The sequence below is a fragment of the Hylobates moloch genome, unplaced genomic scaffold (genome assembly GCF_009828535.3).
Source record: "Hylobates moloch isolate HMO894 unplaced genomic scaffold, HMol_V3 SCAFFOLD_9, whole genome shotgun sequence".
Taxonomy (NCBI): domain Eukaryota; kingdom Metazoa; phylum Chordata; class Mammalia; order Primates; family Hylobatidae; genus Hylobates; species Hylobates moloch.
This window is the reverse complement of record NW_026652284.1, coordinates 120,917,205-120,939,855: the sequence shown is the minus strand read 5'-3', so window position 1 is coordinate 120,939,855 and position 22,651 is coordinate 120,917,205. Positions and strand designations below refer to the sequence as shown.

The 22,651-nt window shown below is 50.5% G+C and overlaps 1 protein-coding gene across 4 annotated transcripts in view; it reads left to right on the top strand.

Annotated features, from left to right (window-relative positions):
• The window catches only part of AGO2 (argonaute RISC catalytic component 2), a 117,927-nt gene that overhangs the window by 16,380 nt on the left and 78,896 nt on the right, over positions 1-22,651 (top strand). The window contains exon 3 of one of the 4 annotated variants that reach the window (XM_032760503.2): positions 12,201-12,318. The exons of 2 other annotated variants lie outside the window; for them this stretch is intronic. The gene's annotated coding sequence lies outside the window, so the exon portion shown is untranslated. Of the gene's footprint in view, positions 1-12,200; positions 12,319-21,597; positions 21,717-22,651 lie in introns of those variants that run through there. One more of the 4 variants, XM_058443966.1, reaches the window with a different exon arrangement.

Genomic DNA, 22,651 nt, shown 5'->3' with positions numbered 1-22,651 from the left:
GGACCTGCTCCTCCTGCATACCCGCATCCAGCTCGCAGAGAGCAGAGCTGCAGGAAGCATTTGGTGGAGGGCGCGCGGGGGTGGAGGGCGGGGCTGGGGATGGACAGGCTGCCTGGTGAAAACACGCAGGGGCTCTGCTGGACACAGTCAGTGCTGACGTGTCTCTCTTTCCTGAGGGCCGCTTACAGGTGTTCCTTGTAAATCCACTTGTGCTCAGCCCCTGCTGGGTGGAGGCTGTACCCCAAGGCTGAGCGAGGTGGGGGCAGTGAGCTGTCTCCCCCCGAGGCTCTCCTGTTCTGTGAGCCTGGTATCGGGCAGTTCTCGGGGCTCTGGCGCCGAGGCCCTGGACTCCCACCCAGGCCCTGCCCACTGCTGCTGCCCCTGTGCCGGCTCCTCCTCCGTAAAATGGGGATAATAATAGTGACTGCCGTCATTGTTAATTATTATAAATAATGCCCATGTGCTAATATGAAATTATGTATCATAACCATCAGAATATGGCCATAATGCATTGTATTTTATTATAATGTAGTTATTAGAATTGTTGATTATAATTCATTGCAATTATTATCAATAAGTGATTGTGTTAATTACATAATAGTTACTATAGTTAATAATTGTTGTCGTTGTCATAATTAGTAATGGGAATTACACTGTGGGAGTGAAGTGAATTAATGCATGGCAAGTCTTCCTTGTGCATAGGAAGCTGTTGGTGCCTGCGGCTCACTGTTGCGATAATGGCTGTGTAAGTGGGTGGCAGGGCTGTCATCAGTCCTTTGAGGAGTGAGTCTGTCCTGTAGGAATCTCAAAATGATGCTTCAGTAAGTTTGTGCCGGTGCTGCCTGGATAAAGCAGGGTACAGATGGGACGGCGGCTGGGGTTCCCTGAGGAGTCTCGTCTGGCACGGACTATGGGGTGTGGGAGCCTCATGGGCTTGGTTACAAGGGTGCTTGTACAGGAATGTGGAAGACTCAGTGCAAACCTTGTCTTGTTCTGAGGAAGGCACGTGCTCTGAGGGTGAGCCTCTTGGCTTAACGCTCGCTGATGACAGGGTACGCGTTGATTCAGATGAATGATAGCAGAAAGCCTGTTTCTTACAACATGCCCTTGGAATGGGAACAGGTATCTTTTGTTCTTTTAAGTGACTTTGCAGGTATTTGGTCCCATTGTTTGCTTGGATATTGTCAAAGTTTGTTTTCTAAACAAAGCCCCAGAGAGACAGAGCAAACACATGAGTGCTCCAACTCAGTAGTGTTTAATTCAGAACAGACCGTGGGCGGGATCTGCGGGCAGGATCTGCGGCGACGCTGCATGGGGAGCTGCCACAGGCATGAGCAAGCAAGAGGGTGGTCTGGTTCCGAAAAGCAAAACCACCTTGAGCATGGTAAAAGTTTCATTTAACTGTGGCTGTCCCTTAAACATCGGCTGTAGTGGACAGAAGCCACCGTTTCCTACCTGATGTCAGCCACTTCTATTCTGTCCCTAAAGTGTCAGCTCCTGCCAGGCAGTGGGGCAGGCCCCACTTCATGCTGGTTCTGTGCTTTGAACTCACGAGCCTGCCACCCTTCAGAGGACTCTGAGCGGGCTGTGTGCCGGGCGAGAACACTGCCTGGGCCGGGGCCACTGTGGCATGAGAAGGGCCGCCTGGGGACCCGGGGCCCAGAGCACGTGGGCAAGGAGTGGGTGCTGACTATGTCTGCTCTGGGCCGTCGGCGCTGAGTCTTGCAGGCCTGGCCAGGGGGCTGTCTCCATTATTTCACTCCATTTTTGTTTATTTTATTTTGGTTTGCTTTGTTTATAATATTTTATTTTGAGACAGGATCTCACTCTGTTGACTTGACTGGACTGGAGTGGAGTGGCACGATCTCAGCTCACTGCAGCCTTGACTTCCTGGGCACAAGGGATCCTCCCACCTCGGCCTCCCAAAGTGCCGGGATTACAGACAGACATGAGTCACTGCGCCAGCCTGCTTTTGTTTATTTCCAAAGTGGAATGTTTTAAATGCTTTGTTTGGCAAATCACGACTCATGAAACAGTTAGTGGAATTGTGCTGTGGATAACGAATATGTGAATGGCGGTGTCGGCAGGGAGTGGCCCCAGGCTTGGGTGTGATGAAAAGATGGTACCAAGAGTCACAGATGAAGTATGAGGCTCCAGGAGTGACTTGAGCGGTTAGAGTGAGTTCTCATGACTTCAGTAATAGCAGCAGCAGCCGTTACCAAGGGCACGGCGAGTGCTGAGTGCCAGGCACGGTCATGACTCTGTGGGTCCTGCTATCCTCCCGTTTTGGAAGGGAGGAGACTGGGGCACAGAGGGGTTCAGGTCACGCAGCAGGAAGTACTGGATCCTGGATTTGGACCTGGCGGTGCCTCCAGGTTCTAGAACCTTGACTTGTGTGGCTCATGGTCTGGTTGTTGGACCCCAGGCCCTGGAGGACGCCTTAGTAGAGTGTGGGCTGTGTTGTCACTGCAACAGGTTGCTGAAGACATGAGGAGAGTAGCATTCCATTGCTATAATTATGCAAACATGCAGGACTTTTAGGGGACCTCTCTGAAGTAGAGCAAACTTCATTAGGAAATAAAAGGAAAAGATGGGCTCAGAATTTAGTGGGTTTGGATTTCCCAGTGTTTTCATTAAAGAATTGGTTGAATGTGTTTTTCTTAGGACACTGTTTTGAATAAATGAATATTGACTTGAGTCCTGCCTTTGCTTTTGTTTTGTTTTGAGACGGAGTCTCACTCTGTCTCCTAGGCTGGAGTGCAGTGGCACGATCTCGGCTCACTGCAACCTCTGCCTCCCTGGTTCAAGCGATTCTCCTGCCTCAGCCTCCCAATTAGCTGGGACTGCAGGCGCTCGACACCACACGTGGATAATTTTTATATTTTTAGTAGAGATGGGGTTTCGCTGTTGGCCAGGCTGGTCGCAAACTCCTGACCTCAGGTGATCTGACTGCCTCGGCCTCCGAAAGTGCTGGGATTACAGGCATGAGCTGCTACGCCCGGCCCCTTTGCTTTTCTTTTTACACACCGTGAGTTTCAGAGTCTGTTTCTGTCTGGTTCCCTCTGTTGCACCCTGTGAGGCTGACTCTGCAGGGTACAGAGCACTGAGGGGATTTCCAGCCCCCCATCCCTGGGGCTGACATTTGGGGCATTTTCTGAAGCTACTCCTACGGCTTCCTGATGTCTGAGGTTATTTCCACGTGCTTCTATGGAGCATGACAATTGGGTAGGAAAGTGAAAGACCTTTGTAAGCTCCTCTCCCTCTCCCTACGGGGATCCCTCTCTTTTACATCACAATAGAAGAGGCTGCTCTTAGGGCAGGGGCCTGGGAACGCAGTTGAAGGTGGATGTTTCAGTTTCAAAGCTGTTTGGGGTGCCCTACGGCCCTCTGCTTCTGTTGGTCACCTTGGCGTGGACATTGATCTTTGCCCTTTAGGCCCTGGCGCTGCAGCCATCAGTGCATTGAAGTCCGGTCCCGTCATGTGCCCAGATTTTGCTGGGCTTGTGTGCAGTGCCAGGTTAGACCTGGGGATAGGAGGACACTCGACTTCAGGGCAGGTTTCTTTGTGTGCTTTTTTTTTTTTTTTTTTGAGATGGAGTTTTGCTCTTGTCCCCCAGTCTGGTGTGCAGTGGCGCGATCTTGGCTCACTGCAATCTCCACCTCCCGGGTTCAAGCAGTTTTCCTGTCTCTGCCTCCCGAGTAGCTGGGAATACTACAAGCGCACGCCACCACACCCAGTTAATTTTTGTATTTTTAGTAGAGACGGGGTTTCACCATGTTGGCCAGGATGGTCTTGAACTGCTGACCTGAGAGATGATCCGCCTGCCTTGGCCTCCCAAAGTGCTGGGATTACAGGCGTGAGCCACCACGTCTGGCCTTTTTTTTTTTTTTTTCAAGACAGGGTCTTGCTCTGTTGCCCAGGCTGGAGTGCAGTGGGGATGATCATGGTTCACTGCAGTTTCAACCTTCTGGGCTCAAGCGATCCTCCCACTTCAGCCTCCCGAGTAGCTGGGATCACAGGCATGCACCACCACGTCTGGCTACTTTAAAAATTTTTGTTGTGGAGACAAGGTCTCTCTGTGTTGCCCAGGCTGGTCTCAAGCCCCAGGGGTCAAGTGACCTTCCTGCCTCGGCCTCCCTAAGTGCTGGGATTATAGGTATGAGCTACCATGCCTAGCCAGCCGTTCTTTATAGTCTGATAGAAACCAGACCCGAATTTCTGCAGTGGTCTTGTGGATAGAGTTCCATTTGTCGCTGATTCTGCCAGTATTACCGTTATTCCTGAAGAAACCTCAGGCAGGGCTGCTGTGTTTTTAAGAAAATACTCTAGATGACAATCCACTCCTGGAAAGGGACATTAAGACGGCAGCTCTTCAGCTGTTTTCAGTCAGGACCTCTTTACATTCTTAAATTATTGAGAACTCCAAAGACCATTTGTTTATGTGGGTTATATCTGTTGTATTACAAATTAAAACAGGAGTTTAAAAAACATTTGATACAACAAAATGTCATTTTATTATTTTAAATATGTATTCATAGAAATGTTTTTATGAAAGATTATTTCTTCTAAAACAACAAAATATAATGAGAAGAGTGGCGTAGTTTTACATTTTTCCTAAATCTCCTTAAGGTCTGCCTTAATAGAAAGCATCAGCTGGCTTCTGGATTCCGTCCACAGGGTTATGTTGGGGTTTTTTTGTTTTTTGTCGCTGTTGTTTTTTGAGACGGAGTCTTGCTCTGTCGCCCAGGCTGGAGTGCAGTGGTGCAATCTCGGCTCACTGCAAGCTCCGCCTCCCGGGTTCACGCCGTACTCCTGCCTCAGCCTCCCGAGTAGCTGGGACTACAGGCGTTCGCCACCATGCCTCACTAATTTTTTTGTATTTTTAGTAGAGACGGGGTTTCACCGTGTTAGCCAGGATGGTCTCGATCTCCTGACCTCGTGATCTGCCCACCTTGGCCTCCCAAAGTGCTGGGATTAAAGGCGCGAGCCACCGTGCCTGGCCAGGGATATGTTGTTTTGGTTGAAGTATAAAAAAAAAATCTGGCCTCATGCAGCTATGTAGCTGGAAGGGAGGATTATTTTCGTAGCCTTTTCAGATAATTATGGGTATTTGTTGCTACTACACCAAAACTCGAAAAACAGTAGTTTCTTTTTTTTTTTTTTTTTGAGACTGAGTTTTTTGGCTCTTGTTGCCCAGGCTGCAGTGCAGTGGCGCAATCTCGGCTCACTGCAACGTCTGCCTCCTGGGTTCAAGCAATTCTCCTGCCTCAACCTCCGAGTAGCTGGGATTACAGCCACCACACCCGGCTAATTTTATATTTTTAGCAGAGATGGGGTTTTACCATGTTGGCCAAGCTGGTCTCAAACTCCTCGTGTGATCCACCCACCTCAGCCTCCCAAAGTGCTGAGATTACAGGCGCGAGCCATCACACCCAGCCAGAAAAAGCAGTAGTTTCTCGAAAGTCAGCTGCAGTGTAGAATCTGCAGCTGTAGAATTGCAGCCCGAATGGATCCTGTCTTCCATGTGTTTTGTCCATCATGCAACAGGCGTTTGGAACACACTAGCTCACGGAGTTACATGGGCCTTCCAGCAGTGACACATTTAATCGCACAGATCATCAAAACATCCCATTCACGAACACCGTTGAACTAACCAGCAGTCTTTTTTTTGAGACAGAGTCTCGCTCTTGGCCAGGCTGGAGTGCAGTGGCACGATCTCGGCTCAATGCAACCTCCGCCTCTCAGGTTCAAGCGATTCTCCTGCCTCAGCCTCCCGAGTAGCTGGGACGACAGGCGCATGCCACCGCTCCCGGCTAATTTTTTGTGTTTTTAGTAGAGACGGGGTTTCACCGTGTAGGCCAGGATGGTCTCCCTCTCCTGACCTTGTGATCCGCCCACCTCGGCCTCCCGAAGTGCTGGGATTACAGGCATGAGCCACCGCACCTGGCCGAACTCACCAGAAGTCTTTTAAGTATTTGGAAGCTTGAAGCTCATGGTGGTGAATGTAAGTTTTCCACAATTCTAATTTTTATGTTAAAGCTTGAATTTTACGATTCCAACAGACACCGTCAGCCATTTTCTTTGAAGTGCAGGTCACTAGGTCTGCTTGGAGAAGACATCTGCCCAGCACCCTACTCCAGGTCACAGCTCGAAAGGCCACACTCAAGTGCTTCTCCTTGGGGTAGCCTCACACATAGGGGTATGTGGGTACATGCACCTCCCAGTTCCTCATACAGAACATTCAAAAGGTTTAAGAGACCAGGCATGGCCAGGCACAGTGGCTCATGCCTGTAATTCCAGCACTTTGGGAGGCCAAGGCAGGCAGATCACCTGAGGTCAGGAGTTCGAGACCAGCCTGGCCAACATGGTGAAACCCTGTCTCTACTAAAAATACAAAAATTAGCCCAGTGTGGTGGTGGGCGCCTATAATCCCAGCTACTTGGGAGGCTGAGGGAGGAGAATCACTTCAACCTGGGAGGCAGAGGTTGCAGTGAATTGAGATCGTGCCACTGTACTGCAGCCTGGGCAACAGAGCGAGTCTCCATATCAATAAAAAAAGAAAAAAAAGGCTTAAGAGTCAATGTGGAATAAACTTGATGCTTTTTGCTGCTTTCTCCAGGACGTTTTAAGGTAGGCTGGTTTCGTCCCTGTACTGTGCACATGCTGTGGTGGTGAGTCCGGTGTCTGAGGGTACTGCCTGCCACCGCCGCCTTGCGCTGTGCAGATGCACCTGCAGTTTCACTGGCACCACCGCAGCAAATGTCAGCACAGGGAAAACACAAGCCGCTCTGGCCCTGGGGACCCCCCTGAAGCTCCCTGGACTACACTTAGAGAACCGCTAAATCAGAAGACTCCTAACTCCTGTTCTGTTTAACTCGAATGATCCGCACGTGTGCATGTCTACTTAATCCCAGAGTGTTTTGGAGAGATGTTCCACTTTAATTAAATTGTATCATGATTTACAAACATGTTTGAACAAAACCACCCAAGAAGACCATCTGATTTGGAATCTAAAATCTCATCTGTGTGGAGTGGCTGCCTGGCTGAGTCTGTGAGGGATTTGGGGGGCTGTGTGTTTTTTTCAAAGTCTTTGGATGGACTGTTGCTTTGAGCATATGAGGGGTTGGCCATGGGCAGGACAAGGGCTCCCAACCCCTCTGGTGCAGAGACAGTGGGGCCCAGGGGCCTGTCACCTTCAGGAACCAGCCTAGGCTGGGCCCGTGTTCTCTTCTGGGCTGTGGGTGTGGGAGCCGGGCTCCCTGCTCGTGGTGAAAATAGGCCGCTTTCAGGAGCAGTGTCTTCAGAGGGTTGGAATTCTCTTTGTGCTTTTTGTGAAGTCTTTACGTTATTCTCTTATTAAGAAAGCCTCTGGCCAGGCATGGTGGCCCACACCTGTAATCCCAGCACTTTGCGAGGCTGAGGTGGGTGGATCACCTGAGGTCAGGAGTTGAATACCAGCCTGGTCAACATGGTGAAACCCCATCTCTACTGAAAATACAAACAATTAGCTGGGCATCGTGGTGGGCGCCTGTAATCCCAGCTACTCGGGAGGCTGAGGCAGGAGAAGCGCTTGAGCCCAGGAGGCAGAGGTTGCAGTGAGCCAAGATCACGTTCCTCCTTTTCCTGATCTCTTGTCTTTGCTATCTTTGGTTTTTGGTTTTGGGGGTTTTTGTTTTTGTTTCTTGAGATAGGATCTCGCTCTGTCACCCAGGCTGGAGTGCAGTGGCTGATCATAGCCCACTGCAGCCTCAACATCCCTGGCTCAAGCAATCCTCCTGCCTCAGCCTCTCAAGTAGCTGGGATTACGGGTATGCACCACCATACCTGGCTTTTTTTTTTTTTTTTTTTGGTAGAGTCAAGGTCTTGCTGTATTTCCCAGGCTGGTTTTGAATTCCCGGGCTCAAACAATCGTCCTGCATTGGGCTCCCACCATGCTGGGGTTACAGGTGTGAGCCCCCGTGCCTGGCTGTTGTAGTCTGTCTTTTTCCGTGCCGGGATTACAGGTGTGAGGCCCCGTGATTACAGGTATGAGCCCTTGTGACTGGCCGTTGTAGTCTGTCTTTTGTCTTTTTCTGGGCAGTCATTCATTTGTTTGTACAGTTGATGTCTTGAGCACCTGCTCTGTGCTGGGCCCTCTTCTAGATGCTGAAGAGAAAGTAGCAACAAAAACAGACCATTCCTGCCCTCAGAGAGCTTATGATTGGGGGGATGGGATGGGCAGACAGACTCAGGAGGAAGTGCAGGGTGTGCGGAGGTAGGGTGTTAGGGAGGCCTCATTGAGATGGCAGATTCCTGAGGGAGTGAGGCCGCAGCTGTAGCAGAGGAAGAATTGATGGTGAGGCTGGTGCAGGAGCAGCGGGCAGGGTGATGGGCGGACCGCCATGCCAACCTGCTGTGGCCACACTCCTACTTGCAGAGTCTCAAGGTTGCCAGCTGTTTAGATGATACAGGCTGACTCCCAAGCGTGGGCTGGAGCCCGTGTGATCTCCCCAGGCCACCCGGCAGGCTCCACTGCCCGCCCACCGCACTGCCGGGTGTGATGCCCATCCTGGGTTCCCCGTTTCTGCTCATGGAAATTCCTTCTTTCCAAGATTGGCTCAAAACGGGTTTCTTATGGAACTTTGCCAGATAGCTGAGGATCCCACAGTCCTCTCTGCAGCCGCTTAGCACTTGGCTCACGCTGGCTTTTCCTTTCCCTTCTGGTGATGTACACAAGCCCGTGGCCCCCAGGGAAGAGCTGGGAGGCCCTGAGGTGGCATCCTGCCCCCCCACCCAGGCCCCTGGCACAGCTGAGCCTCCAAGAGATGCTTGCCGGATCTGCAGACATTTTTTGGGGTCCCATGGATGTTAGGCCTGGGGAGGCAGTGACCCACCGGTGGAACTGAGGCGGTGGGTGGGGAGGGCCTGTGGCATATGTGAGAGGAGCAGGACCTCACCATGGGCCCCCTACACAGTTGCAGATTCTTGCGAGGGGTGCCCCATCACCCCACGGGGCTGATTCAGGTATCCAGACGTTACCAGGATGCTATTCTGTGACGCTTGCTGCCCTGGAGCAGCTGGAAAGTAATAGATCTGGCAGGGACACCCCTCACTGCTTTCATCTGACTTAGGACGTTTAACGGGTGCTGGATCAGTGGCCCCAAACTGCAGGTGCTTGGCCTGCGCAGCGGAGGCTGGGGAATGGCACTTCCCCATGGATTGTCCTGGCTGGTGCCTGCCCAGGTGGCACTGGGCGCAGTCCCAGGTGGCACGCGGTGCCGCCAGCCATGACCTTCCCTCAGCCTAGACCTGCTCCATCCACGGTGTCTGCTTAGGTCCCCACCCCGGTCCCTGCTTGCTTGACCCCTGCCTGCTGGCTGCGGGCAGCTCAGGGCCCTGAATAGCGCTGGGAGGGGCACAGAGCCGGCGAAGCAGAGGAGCTGCAGACCTGTCTGTTGGGGTCTCCATGGACGATTGTGGAGAAAACAGTAGAGGGTGACGTGGCTGATGTCCTTGGGACTGTGGTGATTTGCACAGAGAAGGAGACCAAGGAAAGTGGCCACTGTGCTGCCAGAGCTCTGCAGATTTGCTGCCTGCCCTGGGGGTGTGACAGGAGACTGGAGCGTGCTGGAGGGGAGAGAGGGCAGAATGGTAATAAATGGCAGCGTAAAAAGTGCCAAGTGTAGCATCCACCTCTGACAGGTTATCTCTGCCTGTCTAATGCTAATGTCTGAAAAACAACAGCTTTGCTTTCTCCAGACAGAGCTCACAAGCCCGGATCACCACGGTGTGTTTAGGAGTAGTGGTTAAAGATCTAAAGAATCGGCCGGGCGCGGTGGCTCACGCTTGTAATCCCAGCACTTTGGGAGGCTGAGGCGGGCGGATCACGAGGTCAGGAGATCGAGACCACGGTGAAACCCCGTCTCTACTAAAAATACAAAAAAAATTAGCCGGGCGTGGTGGCGGGCGCCTGTAGTCCCAGCTACACGGAGAGGCTGAGGCAGGAGAATGGCGTGAACCTGGGAGGCGGAGCTTGCAGTGAGCCGAGATTGCACCACTGCACTCCAGCCTGGGCAACAGAGCGAGACTCCGTCTCAAAAAAAAAAAAAAAAAAAAAAAAAAGATCTAAAGAATCTGTTGTTGCTGAGAATTCATTCATTCAATGTGTTCTTCACCAAAGGCCACAGGGGAAGGTATCAGTTCCTCCAGGGGGAGCATAAAGGAGCTCAGTGCTGAGGAGATTCATTGATTATTGATTAGATATTCCACATGTTTGTAAAATATGTGGAACAAAATGGACTGGTTTAAAGTACATAACTCAGCTGTGTTAAGTCCATCATGATGCTGGGCGTGCATCACTCCATCTAGGTCCAGACGTTTCCATCTCCTGGAACAGAAGCCCTGTGCTCCATGAGCAGCTGCTTCCTATGGCCCCCTCCCAGCCCCTGGCAACCACTGCTCTGTGCTCCATCTCCATAGAGTGGCCTGTTCTGGATGTTGCATGTGCCTGAGGTCATACATGTGGCTTTTTGTGTCTGGCCTCTTTTGCCTAACAATGCTCTAAAGGTTCATCCATGTCAAGCAGGTGCCAGTGCCCCATTCCTTTTCATGGGTGTGTAATTTTCCACTGTCGTGATAGAACACATTTTGTTTATCCATTCGTCAGTGACATTTGTTTTTTTCCATACGTGTGTATATATATACATAATTTTTCTTTAAGAGGTAAGGGCGAGACAGGGTCTCACTAGGTTGCCCAGGCTGGAGTGCAGAAGCTATTCACAGGTACAGTCATAGCACACTACAGCCTCGAATTCTTAGATTCAGGCAGTCCTCCTGCCTCAGCCTCCTGAGTAGCTGGGACTTCATGTGGACACCGCTGCAACTGGCTCATTTTTAAATTATAGAATTTTTTTTTTTTTTTGAGACGGAGTTTCACTCTTGTTGCCCAGGTTGGAGTGCAATGACATGATCTCAGCTCACTGCAACCTCCGCCTCCCGGCTTCAAGCGATTCTCCTGCCTCATGCCCGGCTAATTTTGTATTTTTAGTAGAGACGGGGTTTCTCCACGTTGGTCAGGCTGGTCTCCAACTCCCGACCTCAGGTGATCCACCCACCTCAGCCTCCCAAAGTGCTGGGATTACAGGCATGAGCCACCATTCCCAGCCTTAAATTATAGAATTTTTAAATCATTATTATTATTATTTTGAGACAGTCTTGCTCTGTCAGCCAGGCTGGAGCACAGTGGTGTGATCTCGGCTCACCACGACCTCCGTCTCCCAGGTTCAAGCAACTCTCCTGTCTCAGCCTCCCAAGGAGCTAGGACTACAGGCACATGCCACCACACCCGGCTAATTTTTGTATTTTTAGTAGAGACGGGGTTTTGCCATGTTGGTCAGGCTGGTCTCGAACTCCTGACCTCAGGTGATCTGCCCACCTCGGCCTCCCAAAGTGCTGGGATTACAGGCGTGAGCCACCGCGCCTAGCCAATTATAGAATTTTTAATTTGCTATGCTTCCAAGCCTTGCCAATATGATAACTTTGTAACTTTGTCGGAATGTATAGGCTTAGTTTGGCTGTTTTTTTCACATTGTGCTGAAAGCATCAACTTTTGGAGAATGTTTAGTGAGTCCTCAATGTTGTGGAGGGGTTCTTGGAAACTGCGTTTTAAAGCAAAACAAAGTACATCAGGTTCTTGAATAATGTTGTTTTGTTATGATGTTGATTAGGAAAAAAATGGATTTGTTAAATATCATGTCACTTAAACTTGCTGTTTCCAAGAACTGCCAACAGTGTTAAGTGAACTGCGTGCTCCTCGCTTGCTCTCGCATTAGGTGGGGGCACCATGCTCCTGCCTGCAAGTTCCTCCTGCACTGGGAATGGGTAGAGGCATCTCCCTGGGTCCCCTCCTTAGGCATCAGAACCTACTTGGTTTCTTCAGACAAATTAAAATGTCATCGATGCCCTGGAAGGATATACTTCAGTGGTATTTCTGGCATATTTAATTATGGAAAAAATCTTACCTTGTTTGTAGTAAACCTTTCTGAGTTGCAAATATTCTACTGTGAGCGTGATTGATTTATAATTACGAAAAAGCAACTTAGTTTGCATGATTTGTTGATAGCACTGGTCATGTTGAGTATATGTGGAGCCTCAAAGGCATGGAATATTGAGCAGAGTGCGGAAAATAAAGCGGTTTTTGACACCGTGCTTCATTTTGCAGGTACTAACTGACTTGTCCATTTGCTAAGCTTCATCCCACCGGGCAGTTTTCCTGCACAACAGCTGTTACAGTCCCATTCTCACCTGGCCCCTGTGCCAGTTCGGAAGCCTTTGAGCAGGTTTGTAGCTTTCTCCTCCCTTCCTGCAGAGTGCCTTTAATTTAGCTTCATCAGCCACTTGTCATCATTCCTTTTCTTGTCCAAGTTTATAGTCAAGAGCGATGGCTGGGAACTAGAGCCACCCCTGGACCAGCGGGTGGGGTCTTCATCAGCTGGGTCCCAGCATGGCTTCTGACCTACTGCTAGGCACCCCTGCCAGAGCTGCAGACACTCCTCTAGAAGACAGCAGTGGTGGCCTTGCACAGCCACAGACACACCTGGCCTGGTATCCCCGTGCGTCCTCCCTACCCCAGAGCCCTGCATCCCCGTCTGTCTTCAGCCCAGGCTGGGTTAGCCCATTTCACTTTGGTCATTCCTTCATTTGCTGATACATTTTTTTAAGCTTTAGAAAATACTTTTAAGGGCAGGTGCATTGGCTCACACCTGTAATTGCAGCACTTTGGGAGGCTGACGCAGGCAGATTGCTTAAGCTCAGGAGTTCAAGACCAGCCTGGGCAACATGGTGAAACCCCGTCTCTACCAAAAATACAAAAAATTAGCCAGGCGTGGTGGTGCACACCTGTGCTCCCAGCTACTCAGGAGGCTGAGGTGGGGAGATTGCTTGAGCCTGGGAGGCGGAAGTTGCAGGCAGCCGAGATTGTACCACTGCATTCCAGCTTTGGTAACAGAGCAGGACCCCACCTCAAAAAGAAGAAAAAAAACTTATAAATTTCAAATATGTATGAAAGGAGAGAAAGTCTAACATATCCGCCATAGCCAGTCTTATTTCCTTACCTGAATATTTTGAAGCAAATCCCACATATTGCACATTTATGCAGAGACACTTAAGTGTATATCTCTGAAAGACGAGGAGTCTTTTAAAAAACTGAATCACAGTTCTATGACCCATGATAAATGATCATTCCTTGATGGCACCAAATACAGTCACGGGTTTTCCTAGTTGTCTTGAAAATGCCTTTTTTTTTGAGACGGAGTCTCGCCCTGTCGCCCAGGCTGGAGTGCAGTGGCATGATCTCGGCTCACTGCAAGCTCCGCCTCCCAGGTTCACTCCGTTCTCCTGTCTCAGCCTCCTGTGTAGCTGGGACTATAGGCACCCGCCACCACGCCCGACTAATTTTTTTGTATTTTTAGTAGAGCTGGGGTTTCACCGTGTTGGCCGGTATGGTCTCGATCTCCTGACCTCATGATCCACCCGTCTCAGCCTCACAAAGTGCTGGGATTACAGGCATGAGCCACCACACCCGGCCTAATTTTTGTATTTTTAGTAGAGATGAGGTTTCACCATGTTGGCCAGGCTGGTCTTGAACTCCTGACCTCGTGATCCGCCCACCTTGGCCTCCCAAAGTGCTGGGATTACAGGCGTGGGCCACTGTGCCCGGCCAAAAATGCCTTTTTATTGTTGCTTTGTTTGAATCGGTATTTGTACACATAATTAGCTGTTAATTTCAACATACCTAAGCATTTTTGCTTACGTAATTTTCAAGTTCTTGAACATGAACTCCCAGCTGGATGAAAGGTGCCACTGAGCAGAGATCAGCCTGGTGCTTCTAACTTTCCGACAGTACACGGCACGCTGCGCTCATTCTGATGAGTCTGAGAATATAACTGCTCCATTGCGTTGTTTCCCTGGTGCACCTCAAGGTCTTGTGGCCTACAGCAGCATTTCCTACTGTGTCAGCCTCCAGGGCTGCTGGGGCTGCATGACCCAGAGGGACATCTGGTCAGAGGCCAACTTAGCCTCTCGGCCACCTTCTCTGGGGCCTTTCATGGGCCTGGATGATGGGCCCACTCCATGCAGCTCCTTCACCCTGAGGGAGGGGCAGCTCATCCCTGGGAGGCAGGAGTCCCAGCAGAGGGCACAGCAGAAGCAGCTGGCACCTTTGCAAGCCCTGAGGGATGCGGAACAGTCACACCTGTGCCATTTGCCAGGCAAGGCACATGGCTGATGTGCAGTCTGTGGAAGGGGCTGCACAGTTGCAGGGCGAAGGGTGAGGACACAAGGAGGCCCCCAGCCCAGCCCACGACAGCAGCATGGGGCTGGAGCAAGCCCCTCTTGAGGGAGTCTGTTAAATCTGGCCCCAATGGAGCGCAGAGAACAGCTGCAGTGCGGATGAGCCTCAAGGACGGCAGGCCACATGAGGGGGACCAGGCAGAGGGCCATGTGCACGGCTCCACCTCTGGAAATGTCCAGAACAGGCAGAGCCATTGAGACAGAATGCAGGTGTGTGTGCCAAGGCCTGGGCTTTGGAGGAAACGGGGTGTGACTGCTTAGTGGGCACGTGGCTTCTTTTGGGGGTGACGAAGGTGCCCAGGAATTGAGTGGTTGTGTTGGTTACACAACAACATGGATGTGCTAAAGGCCACCTCAGTGTACACTGGAAAATGACTAAGGTGGTAAATTTATCTGAATTTTAACAAGGAGAAAAAAACCTGGCCCTAGATCCCTCCTCCCATGCACATTTATCATCCCAGCTCCGCAAACACAGCCCGGTGTGGAGCTTGAAGGCACCACGCACTCCACTTTGAGGTGTGTGTTTTTGGCTGACAGACTTCCCGATGAGATCTGGGGTTCCACCGTCTGCTGAGCCGGGTCCACAGGGCCAGATTAGACCCCATCTTTAATCTCCGCCACGCCGCCGTCGGGGCCTGAGTCAACCCGCACCATCTGAGGCCCCCACCAATTCTGGGCTGGTCTCTGAAGTTGGGGCCAGCAGCAGGCCTGCCTTTCAGATAGCAAATAATAGAAGGAAATCCATAATTATGTCATATAAAAGATGCGGCCAGAACACTGCACATGGCACGGCCTGTGATCCAAAATGCATGCAGGCGTCGTTATCAACTTTTCTTCAGTCCTCTGAGGAAGTAGAACACCGTTTCGATTTGTTTTAAATTGTGAGCTCGTCTCTCTTCAGGAAGGAATTGATCAAAGAAGCAAACACTCCTGGATGTTTTGTCTGCTTGATTTTCAGCAATTTACTCCTAATTAATTATTCTGACTAGGAAAAAAATGGTACCTCTCCGGGATGCCAGTGTTTAGAATTGACATTTCAAATAGCTGGTTGGACAAATTGGGGAAATTTTCTGATTTCTGTCATTTGTTAAATTTGCTTTTAAGTATCCCTCAGGGAGCTGTATTCATTCCAAGTGCGGGGAATTAAAGTTGAATCTCCATGCAATTGAATTAGCCTGAGCCACAGGGATGGGCTGCAGAAACCTGCTGAAGCTTACAGGGAGATTTTACTTAAAGCTAAAGCTTATTTCACGGAGTCTGTTCTGACGGTTTTCTAACGCCACCGTGATGTACAGTTTACTGTTTCACATGTGCTCTGTTTTATTAACATTGGAACAGTACTTCTTTTCACAATGTACGGTGATTGTAATTTAAGATAAATGTGGGAGTAGTCTTATACCTAAGGAAATGCTGAGTCGAAATGCTGGATTTCTAAATATATCACTGGGGAGAGGACAGTTTTTTCCCTTTATAATGACAGTGTTGCCAACATGACCTTATAGCTGTGTAGGCTGGGGATATTTTGACATGTAGTAGGAAAATGTCACAGAAGAGGTAACATCAATAGAGGCTAAATTTTCCCTTCATGATATTTATTTTTAACATCTACTCTGTTAAAAAACAAGGACCCTCATGTGTTCATGTGGAAAACATAGTGACTAGGGAGGGAGGGATGTGATCATTGTGATGGATGAAGTTCTTGAAACAAATAGATGCAAACGCAGTGGCTCTTGCAGGAATCCAAGCCCTGTAGAAGCTTATTTTTCCTTCATGTAAATTTGCAGGGCTGTGTGGGCTTAGCTGCTCTGCTCCATGCAGCTATTCAGGGATTCAGGCTGCAGGGCATCTTCAACCCAAAGGGGAAAGACGGTGGAGGAGGAGGCTGTGAGGTTTCTGTGTGCTGGCCTGCCGCTGACCTGCCTATCACGTAAACCCACCAAAGCAGGGTGCCTTACCTAGGGGTAGAAAATATTTGGGGGGAAAAAGCAATAAAAAAATTCTAAAATTTTAAAGTACAGTATAATAACTATTTACATAGCGTTTGTTTTAGGTATTGTAAGTAATCTAGAGCTGATACAAGGTAGATGGGAGGATGTATTCAGGTTCTAGGCAAACACGAAGAGACGACTCTAGCTGGCAGACGCATGCTCTGTTGCTCCAGAAAAAGAAGCAACCAGGCTGGGGCAGACAGCCCAGACTGCCATGGTTGGGGAGCGAAGGGAAAATCAGAACCTACCTGGAGACCATTCACCATATGGTTCACATCCATCAGCCTAGCACTTGCCAGGCATGATTCTTTTTTTTTTTTTTTTTTTTGAGATGGAGTCTCGCTCTGTCACCCAGGCTGGAGTGCAGTGGCACAATCTCGGCTCATTGCAAGCTCCGCTTCCCGGTTCATGCCATTCTCCTGCCTCAGCCTCTCCAAGTAGCCGGGACTACAGGCGCCCGCCACCACGCCCGGCTAATTTTTTTTTATTTTTAGTAGAGACGGGGTTTCACCATGGTCTCGATCTCCTGACCTCGTGATCCGCCCGCCTCGGCCTCCCAAAGTGCTGGGATTACAAGTGTGAGTCACCGCGCCCGGCCCTTGCCAGGCATGATTCTGAGCCCTGGGATAGACCAGGGGGCAGAAACAGAGACATTTCTCTTTGGGGTGTGCCTAGTGCAGGGAGGACCGGAGAAGTAGTGTGCCAGGCGGCAAGCGCTGTTGAGGCGAGCACAGTGCGGGGGCCTGGGGCTGCTGGGGGCATGCACCGTTTTTAACAAGCCAGTCAGCAGTCTCCAAGGAGGTGACATTGAACAAAGACCTGAAGGAGGTGAGTGGGTGAGCAAACCGCAGGGATTTGAGGAAAGAGTAGACAGGAAGTGCAAAGGCCCTGGGGCAGGAGTGCGTTGGGTGCCTTGTGGCCGGAGAGCCTCGGAACCCATGGGAACCTGGTTGTCTCCAGGTGCAGATGAGATGCCACTGGGGTACTTGAGAGTGGAGGGATGACCCAGTCACCCTTCCTGGTATCACTGGCTGCTGTGTGGACACAGGGGGTCCTGGTAGGCACTGTGAAGTGATCCAGCTGGGAGAAGATGATGGCTCTGGCCTGCATGCAAATGGTGGAGGTGAAGTTGACAGATTCTAGACGCAATTTGAATTATTTTTGTTTGTTTGTTTGTTTGTTTGTTTTTGAGACGGAGCCTCACTCTGTCTCCCAGGCTGGTGTGCAGTGGTGTGATCTCGGCTCACTGCAACCTCCGACTCCCCGTCAATCCTACGGGGTCTTGGTGACCCACTCACAGGGGTTTGAAGGAGGCAGAGCAGAGAGAGGGGACATAGGACAGATGTGGCACCAGCAGACATGGAGGCCTCTTTCCAGAAGGATGTAATTCTCCTCCGAATGGGAAAACAGAGTGTGTTTTGGATTTTTTTTTTTTTTTTTTGACAGGGAGTTTCGCTCTTGTTACCCAGGCTGGAGTGCGGTGGCGCAATCTCGGCTCACTGCAACCACTGCCTTCTGGGTTCAAGCAATTCTCCTGCCTCAGCCTCCCGAGTAGCTGGGATTACAGGCATGCACCACCACGCCCAGCTAATTTTGTATTTTTAGCAGAGATGGTATTTCGCCATGTTGGTCAGGCTGGTCTCGAACTCCCGACCTCAGGTGATCTGCCCGCCTCAGCCTCCCAAAGTGCTGGGATTACAGGCATGAGCCACCGTGCCCGGCCTGTGTTTTGGATCTTTGGACCCCATGGCGCTGACTCCTCCATGTGCTGCAGGAGTCTGAACAGAGGCCACAGTTAACAAGGCTGGGAAGCAGAGGCCTCACCAAGTGCAGGAGTCATTAAAGGACGCGTCTTTCAAGTAGACTTCATACCTGTCCCACTTTTGTGCCTTATAGCATTTGTTGTTTGTAAATGACATCTTTGTAAAAAAAAATAACTTTTCTAATCGTTGCTCACACATACGAACGCGTTGTGGTTCAGCAAGCTGGCTGGATTCTTTCTGGCTCTCACAGTGTGCCCGCCAAGGCATCTCATCTTCACAGAGGCCATCACGTCGTCTGCATGTGTCTTTGTGTCCATTTGCCTTTTAAATCATGAGAGGGCAGGGCACGGTGGCTCATGCCTGTAATCCCAGCACTTTGGGAGGCCGAGAGATCCAGATCACTTGAGGTCAAGGTTTCAAGACCAGCTTGGCCAACACGGTGAAACCCCCATCTCTGTGAAAAATACAAAAGTTAGTCAGGTGTGGTGGTGGGTGCCTGTAATCTCAGCTATTCTGGAGGCCAAGGCAGGAGGATCGCTTGAACCCGGAAGGCAGCGGTTGCAGTGAGCCGAGATTGCGCCACTGTACTCTAGCCTGGGAGGCAGACTGAGAACCTTGTCTCGGGGAAAAACAAACAAACCAAAAAATCATGAGAGAGTCTTGATTTCCAGACAGGTGAAAAGGTGTAGATCATATAAGGGATGTCCGCACACCAGGCACCTCATTTAGAGAGATGGCTTTGAGCACCCCGGGTGAGTGTGTTAAATTTCTCGCTTAGGCGGTGGCCTGGACCCTATAGGTAGTGTAAATTCAAAACGCAAATCTGGGAGTGTCAGACCCGGAGCTGCAGGTTTTAGGGGGTTGGGGGCATTCACAGGCCCTCCTGCTTTTTCTTCTTTCAGCTCTGGCTGCTCTTGGGCAGGCTTCGTCTTCATCATCACAAAAGATGTGGAGCCCTTGGAATCCAACAGACTTTGTTTCAGATTCCAGCACGCGTCTTTCTGCTGTGGCCTGAGTGGTTACTTTGGCTTCCCCCGTCTCATGTATGAAACGAGCAGGTGATAATCCTGGTCACAGGATTCTGCCTTCTGGTTAAGAAACCGCAGCGGCGCCACCATAACGGACGCTCAGTGCACATCTCTTTTAGATGCCGGCCTGTCGGTGGGATGGCAGAAGCTATTCAGATGTGGTGACGATTCTGCTTTGGGGACTGCTTCCCGAACGGGTGCATCCTGCCAGATTTTAACACTGCTGGGCTTCGTGAGTGGTGGCAAGATGAGGAGGCCGACCCTGTCCTCACTGGGCTCCAGGTCTGCCTGTGAGCTCCGGGGGGCAGGATAGAGTGGCCTCAGCGTGAGCAGCAGGATGGGAGCCTCAAGGAGGGAGAGCTGAGTTTGGAGAAAGTGGCCTCTGTTGTCGCGTTTCTGTCATTGAGCAGATTGAGCAAAAGCAGAGGCAGGAAAACCCATGGGGAGGCTGGTGGTGCGAGCCCACGGTAGCCATGAGTCCTGCAAGGAGGTGTCTGGGTTTGGGCCCTGAAAACTTTGGAGAAGAGGTGGCTCTGCTGTGCAGTTGTCTTGTGCTATTTAAGGTAATTCTGCCCTGTTGGGGCAGGTGTAGCTCCAGCTTTCAGAGGAGGAAACGGGGTTGGGGGGTGGCAGGCAGAGGAAGCAGCAGGCCAGAGTCCCAGAGCAGGCGGAGAGCAGCCAGCACGCACTTTCTCCTGGTGGGGCTCAGACAGGGCTCGGCACCAGGGCTGTCGCGCAAGCGGGAGGAGGAGCTGCGGCTCCGGGGTGCGGTGCTGCCGCGCGTAGAGTAGACCGGCGGTCCTACGGCACCGTGGGCTTGTACGCACAGGGAAATGGAGGCACTCCCAGAGGAGCTGAGTGTCAGGCCTGGCACAGGTCGGAGAAGGGCTAGGAATTCTCCTGGTAAAACCGTAGGAAAGATGGTTGCGAAGCAGGAGAGATGCAGAGTCTCTCCGGGTAGAAATGTCAGCAGCATTTGGTTCTCCTCAAGTAATGGAACGCAAATGTCTGCTTCCCGTTGGGTCCTGCTGCCTTTGCCGAAGAGAATTGTTTTTGGTGCTGTGGCTTCAGAACACCTGAATACAGCCCTGGAAGTGGTCCTCCAGCACAGAACACGCCGTCTCGGGGTTCAGACACCTTCCCATACGGGTCGTGGATGCTCTTGTGGGTGTCTTGTTTCCTGACCCGGGGGTCGGCAGTGGCTGAGCTGCTGTGTGGGACCCCAGTCCCTCTTGCTGTCCTGTGTCATCTCCTCCTTCCTCACCCTCCTGGGTTAGATCTTGTACAATAGTAAGCTCAGTGTTGGACCTGGCACCCAGAAAGGAGAGCCATGCGCCCTGCAGCCCAGCACGGGGCCCCGCCAAGCATCCGCTGGCACTGGCACTGGCATCTGCTGTGAGGCCCCTGGCGGGCAGGGTCATCTCTTGGTCCTCCCAGGTGGCAGATGACGCAACAGCCCGGTGATGAGTGGAACAGGCGTGTGCGTTTCAGCAGATGAGCAGGAGATGTTGATGGATTTTGCTGCCCCGCCGATAAAAATAGACATTTATTCTTTTCAAGACAGGCAGAAAGGCTAAGATGTGTTAGTAGCCCTGTGGGACGGAACTCAGATGGCAGTTTTTCATTTTTGATGCCTTTTTTTTTTTTTTCTTGATTCCTTTTCTCTTAAAATTAGGTCTCACAAGCTAATCCTGTAGATCAGGCTGAAACTGACAGGAGTGAGCCTGAGATTTCTGAATGCTCATTTATTTCTCCTTCCATCGTCGAGATTCAGGCTTTAATCCAGAAGGCCGTCCCCCAGGAAAGGGCCCCCACTCAGGCAAGGAGGCCAGGGGTGGCCCCGCCCAGCCCCCCGTCGCTGTCCGTAGCTGCTGCCAGAAATGGAGTCAGAGAAAGTAATGTCCGCCAGACTTCAACTCCAGCTGGGTGTGAGCACCTTGTGCCACCGCTGCCCACACCGCCCTGCATCCGTGCTGCGCTGCGTTGGCACTGGAGAGCCTGGGAGGCTCTGGGAATTGGAATCCCTGGCTGTGCTTGCCGGAAAGGGTGTATGTAAATGAGGCGGTTTTCCTGCCACCTCTGCAGATGATTTAGCCCAGCAAGTGTGAAGAGGGAGGGAATGTCCCTGCCAGAGCTGGGACACAGTGCAGGGGCGTGGTTATAAATGAACGAAACAGCTCTTCTGCTGAGTTTTTTTTTTCTTCTATACAATTCCTCTGTGAGTTCCCTTTAACCATGATGTACAACGCACATTGTGGCTTTAGTCTTCTATTTCAAACAATATGTTCACCAGCAACGGTGTAGAACAGTCTGCATCCTGGCTGGCTGGCTGGCACCCTCAGGCAGGTCTCCCCGGGCTGGTGGGCACCAGGGGAGTTCTCCCGGACAGGGCTGTGTCTCGCGGGATGAGACAGCGGTCATGACGACACAGCAGCCATGCAGTGACGTGGGTTCATCCCCCACCCCGGCCACTTGCCTCTCCCCTGCTGCTCCACTGACTCCTCCCAGCCTGCATGTGACCCGGACGTGCTGCCTCACCTGTCGATACCACTTTGTTCATCTGTGAGACTATGCTGGGAAAATAGGCTCACTGCAGATCTTGCATTGGGTACTTTTTAAATCTCTCTGGGCATCTGTTAAATGGCATAATGACTATCTGTGCTTACATCTTAAGCTTCTATTTTCTTTTTGTTTGTTTGTTTGTCTTTTGAGATGGAGTTTTGCTCTTGTTGCCCAGGCTGGAGTGCAATGGTGCCATCTCGGCTCACCGCAACTTCCAGGGTTCAAGGGTTTATCAAGCCTCCAGGGTTCAAGCGATTATCCTGCCTCAGCCTCCTGAGTAGCTGGAATTACAGGCATGCGCCACCACGCCTGGCTAATTTTGTATTTTTAGTAGAGATGGGGTTTCACCATGTTGGTCAGGCTGCTATCGAACTCCCGACCTCAGATGGTCTGCCCGCCTTGGCCTCCAAAGTGTTGGGATTACAGGCATGAGCCACCACACCCAGCCAGCTTCTGTTTTCTTTAACTTAGGGATATGTCAGAGAAAAATAGAATGATGTATCCAACACTCATCCTCATCCCAGAGTTTGTTCATTTTTTTAATAATTTAGTTTTAAATAACAAATATAATAAACCTTAAAAAATACAGAAGCACAGGCCACGTGCAGTGGCTCACGCCTGTAATCCCAACACTTTGGGAGGCCGAGGCAGGAGGATCGCATGAACCCAAGAGTTTGAGACCAGCCTGGACAACACAGGAGGGCTCCATCTCTATAATATGTGTGTGTGTGTGATATATATTATATAATATATATAGTATATTATATATTATATATAATATATAGTATATAGTATATTATATATAATATATAGTATATAGTATATTATATATTATATGTAATATATAGTATATAGTATATTATATATATATATATAGTATATTATATATTATATTTATATTATATTATATATTATATTATATTTATATTATATTATATTATATTATATTATATTATATATAGCCTGGCATGGTGGCACACG